Raw genomic sequence first — 9,349 nt, 5'->3', positions numbered from 1 at the left:
TCCAGAGCCAACCTTTACAAAAATTTAGAAAAATAAAGAGTACACTTGATAAACTCTCTAAATAGAGTGGATTTACAAATTTAAGCACTCAACAAATAAATCCTCACAATACAATATCTCTCTCAAGAATAAGGAAAAAATGAAGTTTAGAGAGAGCAACAATGGAGGCTTAATGAATTATGGAGAATTGTAAAAATAACGTGAAATTGTTGTTAAATTTGGAGAAGGTGAAATATTTAAAAGGAGAGTGAAGTTGGTGAAAATCACATTTAATTTGGGTCATTTATATCTTGGAAATGAAAAATCAATGGTGGAGAATTTCATTTTTCTTAAAAAAGAAAGGAAACTAGCAGTTAGACAAAGATATAAATATATATATATATATATATATATATATATATTAGAATCATTTCTTTTAAGACCCAACAAAAAAACAAATGTTCACCATGTGTCCAAACTAGCCGTTAGACATAAACATAAAATAATATTAAATTTATTTTATTTCTAAAACCAATCCCAAAAAAAAATCTATGTCATTTTTCCATTGCTCCAAGTCCAAATTTGGAAGAAGTTTGGTTCAAAAAGAACTTATGAGCTTTGGAAGGAAGTTTTGTACCTTTGTGGACCAACTTTGGTACAAAAGGTCAAGAAAGAATCTGATAGTGACAAACTTTGGATTTCTACGAAATGTGCTCCAAGTCCAAATTTGGAAGGAACTTGGTTCAAAAGGTACTTATGAGCCCCAAAACGGAGTCAAAATTTTGCCACGTCATCAGCTCAAGATATTTTCGTTAAACTTTTTTCGGTCGTATCCTCTTTGTTTAAACTTTGATTTGAGTGATTCAAAGGGCAAGGGAATCGTTGTTCTAAGCCCTAGCAATAGACACTTCAGAACACTTAAATTTAATAAATTAATTCAGATTTGTTATCATCAAAATATTAACTAATTAAAATTAATTAATTTGAGATTAAGGGTAAAAAAACCAACATCAAAGTCCCAATATTATAGCAATAAATTTCTAGAAGCCTAAAAAAAAAAGTCAAAAATGGATTTTGTCCTACTTTTTTGACTTGGGAATCCTGCCCTTTTGGTTATGTTATCAACCAAAAATACCAAAATATCCTTAGTTTTTTGCTCTCTTTCTCTTCCTGGTGTTCTCTTTTCACCCTATTTTTTTCAGTTGCAAGGGTCGAACATAAGGTTATCAGAATGTGTCTATTGCAAGGGGGGGTTATTGGAAATCGGTTTGTGTCACATATGGAGTTCATATTAGAATGAGTTTGTAGGATCTATGAGTTTTTGCACGAAGGAGCTTGAGAGTAAGAGAGCAAGAGAAAAGAGATCGAAAGGATGAGAGTGAGAGTGAGAGTGATGAGTTTGTTTGCACAGTGTGAGAAGAGTGAGAAAATAGAATGAGACTCAGAGAGCGAGTGACCCAATCTACGATAGCAGCGTTCTATTTTGGTAATTTCACTTGAATGACGTAAGTAAAAGGACAAAAAAATTTAAAAATTAAGAAAGTAAGTCAAATCTTATTTTAACCCTAAATTTTAAGTTATTTGTACGATCTTTCCTAAATTTTATGATAATTTTTTTTTTTAAAAAAAACCCGCAATAAAAGACATGGTGAAATGTAATATGTTCGAACTATTTTTAAATTAAATTCTAAAAGATACACATGGTTCATTTAGTGCATGATAATGTTATTCTTACTTTTTGTCAAATTGCACATAGTATAATTTAAATTTGGATACGATGGGACAATTGCTTTACACAAAAACACGTGGCAACACCTAACTAACTTACGTAAGGGGAAAATTTCTCCTAATTACATGAGAAATTATAAAGACATTAATATAGGGATCCATTAGTATTTATAAAAGACTGTGAAAAAGAACAAACTATCATAGTTTTGCCAATAATTTGCTTATCTACTCTAATTTTATAATGTTTTTTAAAAAATATTATTTCTAAAACAACTATAATTTTGTAATTATTTTTTAAAAATACGTTATTCTCGAAATTGGTTCTAAAAATAACTTAATTGTTTTATTCAGTATTTCTAGGGAGAAAAAAAAGATCTGGCTTCCTGTCCCATACTAGCAAGATAAGAAGAGGAAGAAATGGTCAGCGTCGTTATATTCTAAAGAATTCAATTATATTTTCTAATTGAAAAAGAGGATGCTACTTGCAACTAACTTCAAAGGTCAGACATATGTTAGATTATTCTTATTTATCCGATTAAATTATATTTGGTTATTGTAAATTAGATAATACATTTACTACAAAAAGAAAAAGAAAAAAAATCGTCAAATAATAAGCAATAAATTGAATGTTATTTATTTATATATAATACGTTAATTTAATACACTTCTAATCCATACAAGACGCCGGCGTGCTTCTCCGGCCCATCCTTAAAGAAATAGACATCCCTCATCTTCTGAAAAGCTTGCCACGTGAGCAAGCTATCTGAACCGGCCTGGTGGGATTTACCAACCGCCCGGTCCACAGCAAGAGTCTTAGCAACCCGGTCCAAGCCGCCGTAAAGACCATCACAGAACCGCATCATGTGCTTGACGTCATAAACCTTGTTCCCAAACAAGCCCCTCAGAATTTTCAAGAAGTCATGGAGGCGGGCGGGCAGTTTGGTCCGAGTGAGGATCTTGACCAAGTAGCCAAAGTCGTAGGCACTATGGAAGGTGACCCAAGTGACCGAGTCGTTACAGAGAAGACCGGATGACATCAGCAACTCGGCGAACCGGGAGGAGGGAACCCCGTGAATTCTGTTGCGTTCGAAATCGATACCCTGGCGTTTCAAGAGCTCGATGGAATCAGGCGCGTGAAGGTCACGCACGACGTCGAAATCCCTGAAATTGAACTCCCAAATGAAGCAGTTGTCGGTGCCGAGGGTGGGGAGGTTACCGTCGGCATCGGAGAGAGTGAGGCCGACTTGGATTAGGTTGAGAGCGTCGACGTTGGACTTGAGGAGAAGGTAGTGATCGGAGGGGCGGAGACGAGGGCGGTGGAGAGCAGGGCGGATGACGACGCCGGGGAATTCAGTGTCCATGGAAATGAAAGGGAATCGATGGAAGAGGTGATTGATGAGATTGAATTCGTAATCGAGATTGAAATCCCAGACCTGACGGATTTGGATGAACATGTCTGGAGATTGGAATTGGGGGATTGAGGATTGGGAAGGAGGTTTATATGTGGGAAAGAGGGGGATTGTTTTGTAGCGAAGAAAGAGGGCGGTGGGAAAGAGAAAGGTTTGATTCAGTGGAAGTGAAAAGAAAACTGTGGGATGAAGATGAGAATGAAGCGTGCCTCAATGTTTTTATTTTAAACGCAAATCAAAAGGAATCGGTGTAGATGCTTCCCATTTACAACTTTAGCTTTGCCGTCTTCCACTTCATTTCCTTTCCTTTAATCACGTTTACTTTGTTTTTGTTTTTGTTTTGTTTTGTTTTTTTTTTTTTTTTTTTGGGTTTTATTATTATTATTATTATTATTTTTTACGGATGGCCTCATTTGGGAGACCCAAATGAAAAATAGCCACCGGTAGAGAAAGTAATGAAATTGCCTTCTGTTTACGTCATAAGCATGTGATTTTATCGATTCGCCCCTGAGATACTCCCTGTACACCTGCCAATACGAAGTTACTTGATCCTTAATGGCTCATCACTCATTCCTCGATGCACGGTCACTTGCTATCCAGGTGCATGATCACTTGATACGATTGTAATTGACACGTGTATACTCGATCATATCCACGTCATACTCGATACTCAATTACTTTATACTCGATTCTTTTGAATTCTTAACCCGTTTGAAGGCGTTTGAAGTCCATTATTTCATGACTTCCGTGTTAGCTCAAACTATTTTCTCTGTTCTTCCGATTGTATATCCTTCGATGACAACACCTCTACACTTGAAGCTTGATTATCTCTGCATCAGGTAACATTCTTCTATTTGTTTGTATTTTGTCATCATTCATTTCGTTCTTTGTTATATTTTGGCATCATGTTCATTGATATGCGCTTGCATGTTACTCGATACTCAACCGATACGGTTTCATTTCTGTTTTCGTATCTTGCATGTTTGATTGGACCTTGAGTTTGTTTCGTTTCGGTTTTCATATTTTTGTTATTTCAGACCGTCTAGAGTTTAGGATTTGAGTAGGATAACATGAAGGTGGAAATCAAACCGAATGCTCGATAATCAACCATCTAATCACATGTAATGTAGTGAGTAAGAGACACCATGTAGCATAAATCAGGTATTAAGAAATCGAGTATTGAGTATTGAATAACCGAGTATCGAGTATCGAGTATTGAACAGAATTCTTACTTACCCTTTTTTTTGTTATTTTGTGCAGTATGGCTAGACAATTCAAGATTCCTCCCCAGAATCGAAAGCCAAGCGACCAACCTATTCTCTCACGTTAGGACGACTAACAAGATAGTGAAAGAGAAGCTTACTCCCACTCAGCTTGCCCTCTTCAAGAAGACGGTATTTAGGTGATTCGTGGACATAGACATTATTTTCAACAGTCCATTGGTCCATTACATTCTATTGAATGAGATTGAAGACGATAGGAAGGACGCAATGATATTCGATTTGAATGGTACGGTTGTAGCATTCACCAAAGAAGCTTTCTATTGGTGACAGGATTGTGGCGGTCACCTAATCTAATAGTTGTAAGGAGGAGTGAAGCAGTTGGATCACTGCGTAGTAGGTACTTCAAGAATGATTTTGTAAGGGACATTCACATTGGTACCTTAGAGACAGTGTACAAGGAGATGGAGTTTGAGAACTACATGGATGTTGTGAAGATGACATTGTTCTATTACTCTGAATTGGGTATGATAGAAAGGGAGAAGACGAAGGTCAATGTCGACAAGACCTTATTAATTGATGTGGAAGATTTGGATTACTTCAATTCTAAGGGTTGGGGAAACGTGTTATGGGAGAGGACGTTACTTGGACTACAAAGAGGATTGAGTGGTAAGGTAGAAAACTACAAGTATTTATCAAAGTCTCGATCCCCTAAGTTTGGGACTGGGTCCCCAAGTAACATGATGCTAAAATATAACAAAGAACGAGATGAATGATGACAAAATACAAACAAGAAGAAGAATGTTACTTGATGCAGAGATAATCGAGTTTCGAGTATAAAGATGTTGTTGAAGGATATATAATCAGAAGAACAGAGAGAATGGTCTGAGCTAACACAGATGTGGTGAAATAATGGACTTCAAATGCCTTTAAACGGGTTAAGAATTCAAAAGAATCGAGTATGACGTGGATATGATCGAATATACACCTGTCGATTGTAGCTGTATCGAGTGACCATGCACCTAGGTATCGAGTGACCGTGCATCGAGGAACAAGTCACGAGCCATCGAGGATCGAGTAATTTCATATTGGTAGGCGTGCGGGGTGCATCTCAGGGGCGAATCGGTAAAATCACATGCTTATGACGTAAGCAGAAGACCATTTTCTATTACTTTTTCTACATGTGGTCATTTTTCATTTGGACCTCCAAAATGAGGCCATTCGTACAAAAAAAAACTGTTTACTTTTTCAACACTTACTCTCTCTTCTTTTTTTTTTTTTTTTTTTTTTTTTTTTTTTTTTTTTTTTTTTTTTTCCCTCTACCTAACTTCTCTGTTTCTTTTATGTTTCTATACATTTTTTTTTTCCAATGGATCTTTTTAAATTAACTTTTTATGTTTTGGAATGTTATAAAAAGTTGGTTTTTTTAAGCATTTATATGAAATCAGTATTTACAACCTTAATTTATATATATATATATATATAACTAAATTGTTATGAAAAGGGAGCTAGATATTCAATTATATCATAGGGCTTGTGTGTTTTTAGAATCTAAGTTATAGTATTCTCGCCATTTATAAAGAAGTAGGAGTAGGAGAATGTTTTTATAAAATTGGAGTGATTGGACACGTGTAGAATGTGCTCCATCTCAAAGCACTCTTGTTTTTGTTTTTTTTGAAGGAACCATCTCAAAGCACTTATCTTCAAGGGTCCTCTTCAAAAAAAAAAAAAAGAAAAAAAAATCTTCACAGGGTCAAGACGCCAGCAATTAGAAAATTAAGAGCACAATTAGATGGTTAATTAATTCATAATATGCATTTGAGTTTAGGTCAAACGTCAAAATGAGGTGCCTGCCAATTGCCAACTGCCAAGTCAAGTCAACAACTTCCTCTATCACAATTCAATTGACTTTTTTTTTTTTTTTTTTTTTTTCCTGCTTTGAATCTAATTTTTTCTTTTTTAATTACAAAATGATTGTTTTTGCCGTCTTTTGAACATATAACTTTCTCAGTGCCAATTATAAAATACACACGTTTTTCCTTTTTATATTCCCAAGCCCTTATTTAATTAGTTTTTTCCCCAAATAACAATTTTATAAAGTGGTAGTTGCAAGAATGTTTAAAAAGTTTTCTAAAATTAGGTATATGGACAATATTTATTGATTTTGTAAGAATGTCAAACTTTTTAAGTCTAGTCCAATTTCACTAATGGACTGAAAAGAAAATGTCGAAAATACTCTCACTTATTTGAATCAAATTGTGCTCCTCCTCAACGTAATTTTATGGTTTCACTTCCACTGATTTCTTCTTTTTTCTCTTCAACATCGATATCATCATCTTCTACTCTAGTTCTTCAACACCAATGCCGAGACCATCATCTTCCACTCCGGTTCTTCAGCGCCATTTTCACTTCGATTACAAGCTAATTCCTTACCCATAAAAATATTCCTCTTCTCTTGAAGTTGTTGTTTTTGCTTCAGCTGGGAAAGAATAATGAGGTAAGAATATATTTAAGAAGATTGCTTCAAGGATTTCAAATCTCCTCTCAGATCTCATCTCGCATCTCACTTTCCATCTCAGACTCAGACTTTTCACTGTCGTAAGTCGTCTCATGAAGTTACTTCATGAGACAAAAGACAAAATGTGAAACTTGAACTTGATATCTCACGAAAATAAAACCATGTAACCGAACCGCTTATATGCAGTTCGGTTCGGTTCAATTAAAAAAAAATCTAAAATTTGCGATTCGGTTTGGTTTGAGCCCCAAACCGTGAACACCCCTATTCCTTGTCACATAGTTTGTTGTTTGTGATATTGTTATTTGACTGCAATTTGATTACAATTTGATTACATTCTAATAGAAATGTATTCAATCCATATAGTAAAAACAAATGTCAAACAACTCCAAAGTCAAAGTGCAATTTGATAATAGCTATATCATTCATATACTAAAAACAACTCTAAAATTCATATACTAAAAAACTTCAAATTATTCAAAAGATATTCCATACAAACACAATATTGAGCTGATAGAAACACATTTAAAACAGTTTTTGAAATGATATGCCTATCGGAAACAATAACTAATTCATCTCGATTCTCGGAACAAACTTTTAACTTCTAAAAAAACCAGTTCCAAGAGGCGTCATTTTCTGAATCTATTATGCTGAAAGTAAGATGAAAAGTTTGATTGTTACAATCCATCGTTGAAGCAGTCGGTAATGTTCCAATATATTTATACTTCAAAAATGTCCTATCAACAGAAATATTTGATCTACAATATCTATAACCTTCAATTGATGACCCTACAACCATGAAGAAATATTTAAAATGTTCGTTTAAATCCAATTCATATTCAGTAAATGACCCTACAAAAAAAAATAATAAATAAATAAATAAACAGAAGAAAAATAAACAACTTATTATAAATGTATGCACAATTTATTAACTGATTACTAAGCGATACTATATATTCAGTTGACTGATATACCAATAATAGGTATGTGAGTTAACTAATTACTAATCGATTACTAACTTATAAGTATAAAATCAATCAATAACATAACAAATAAGTGAAAAAGCAAATATGGATCCATTTCTTTTAACTTTAGAAAAAAACTTAGGAATTAAAGCATAAGAATCATCAGCATATATAATACTAATTATGGTAATCAGACAATAATCAAATACTAATCAGATAGCCATCAATTGATAATAAAATAGAAATCACAAAGTATTTAATATTTGACAATCAGATTGCACTCAGATGTGTATTAAATAGAAATCAGGTAGCAAATAAATGACAATTAGATATAAATCATCTCACTAAAATAGAATTTAAAAAAATTGAAATGGAAAGAGAACACAAAACAATCAAAGAACATTAGGAGAATAAGAATAGAAACTGAAACACAAAATCTGAAAACAGAGAAATTGAATACAAAATACAAATAATCTTCAACCAAGAATGAATTTCAAGAAAACAATCGAACAGATTATCTAGTCTAAAAAAGATACACACACAAACTAAACATAAAATCGAACGAAAATTGATGATGAAAACAAGAAAAATAGAATTACAAGTGGGAATGAACTTCAAGGAAACAATCAAACAAGCTTTCATCTCAAACAAATAAAGCAAACACAAACCGTAAATAAACATTCCTATAACTATCCCAAATCTAAATTACTCAAAGACTGGTTTCGAAATTGAAATTGTTAATGCACAATCGTGAATAAGAAGGAGAGGACGAACTTCAAGCCAAACAATCAAACACAAACAATAAAAGAGAGAGATCTGCTTCAAGAAATCTCCAATTGATGCAATTGAAATCAAAAGAAATCTTCAACAATGAACGACACAATGAAGAAAACTAATGAATCAAAATAATATTGAAGGCGATTTAGGAAAAAAGACGAAATTGAGGGAGAAACGCTTAAGGAAAGAAAGGGAGAACGCGTAAGAAAAAAAAGCTGAAGAAGATGAAATCACTTGAACCAAATCGTGAATCACCTTTTTAATGAGGGCAGTTTTGGAATAAAGAAAAAGTGAAATATAATATCTCTAAAAACGTGATTTTCTTTTGAAAATGTTGACATATTGATAATATTCTAAAAGTTAATGACATAAATGTTAAAATAAAATATTATTTGGACACCCAAAACAATTCCCCATTTATAAATTTGTGGGCAATGTTAGCTACTGGAGTGGATAAACACATTCCGTCCCACTTGATATTTCCCACCAAGTTCTCCACTTGGGCTCCGCTGTTTTCTTAGCCCAATCCACACTAACATATAGCTCACAATTATTATTATTATTATTAGGTGATTTTGAAAAATGTCTAATTAGAATTTTCAATACAAGAATATCTAATGGGTGTAACATTTATTGAGAAATTGAAAAAAAAAAGAGGGATTCTCTTGATTTTTGTCAAAAACATAAATAAATTTTTTTCATGACATTTGTTTTTTAATCTCCAAATTGTCCTTGGTATGGTTGGATAACAACTTT

The 9,349-nt window shown here is 33.5% G+C and overlaps 1 pseudogene across 1 annotated transcript; it reads right to left on the bottom strand.

The window, feature by feature from the left end:
* Window positions 1–2,315: 2,315 nt before the first annotated feature.
* Window positions 2,316–3,425, bottom strand: LOC120088496 (putative CCR4-associated factor 1 homolog 11 pseudogene; annotated as a pseudogene). Its single transcript, XR_016524077.1, has one exon. The product of XR_016524077.1 is annotated as a putative CCR4-associated factor 1 homolog 11 pseudogene (transcript).
* Between the last annotated feature and the right edge of the window lie 5,924 nt (window positions 3,426–9,349).

This window comes from Benincasa hispida, chromosome 10, assembly GCF_027475165.1.
Source record: "Benincasa hispida cultivar pf3 chromosome 10, pf3_genome.v1.1, whole genome shotgun sequence".
Classification (NCBI taxonomy): domain Eukaryota; kingdom Viridiplantae; phylum Streptophyta; class Magnoliopsida; order Cucurbitales; family Cucurbitaceae; genus Benincasa; species Benincasa hispida.
This window is presented reverse-complemented; position numbering and strand designations above follow the sequence as displayed.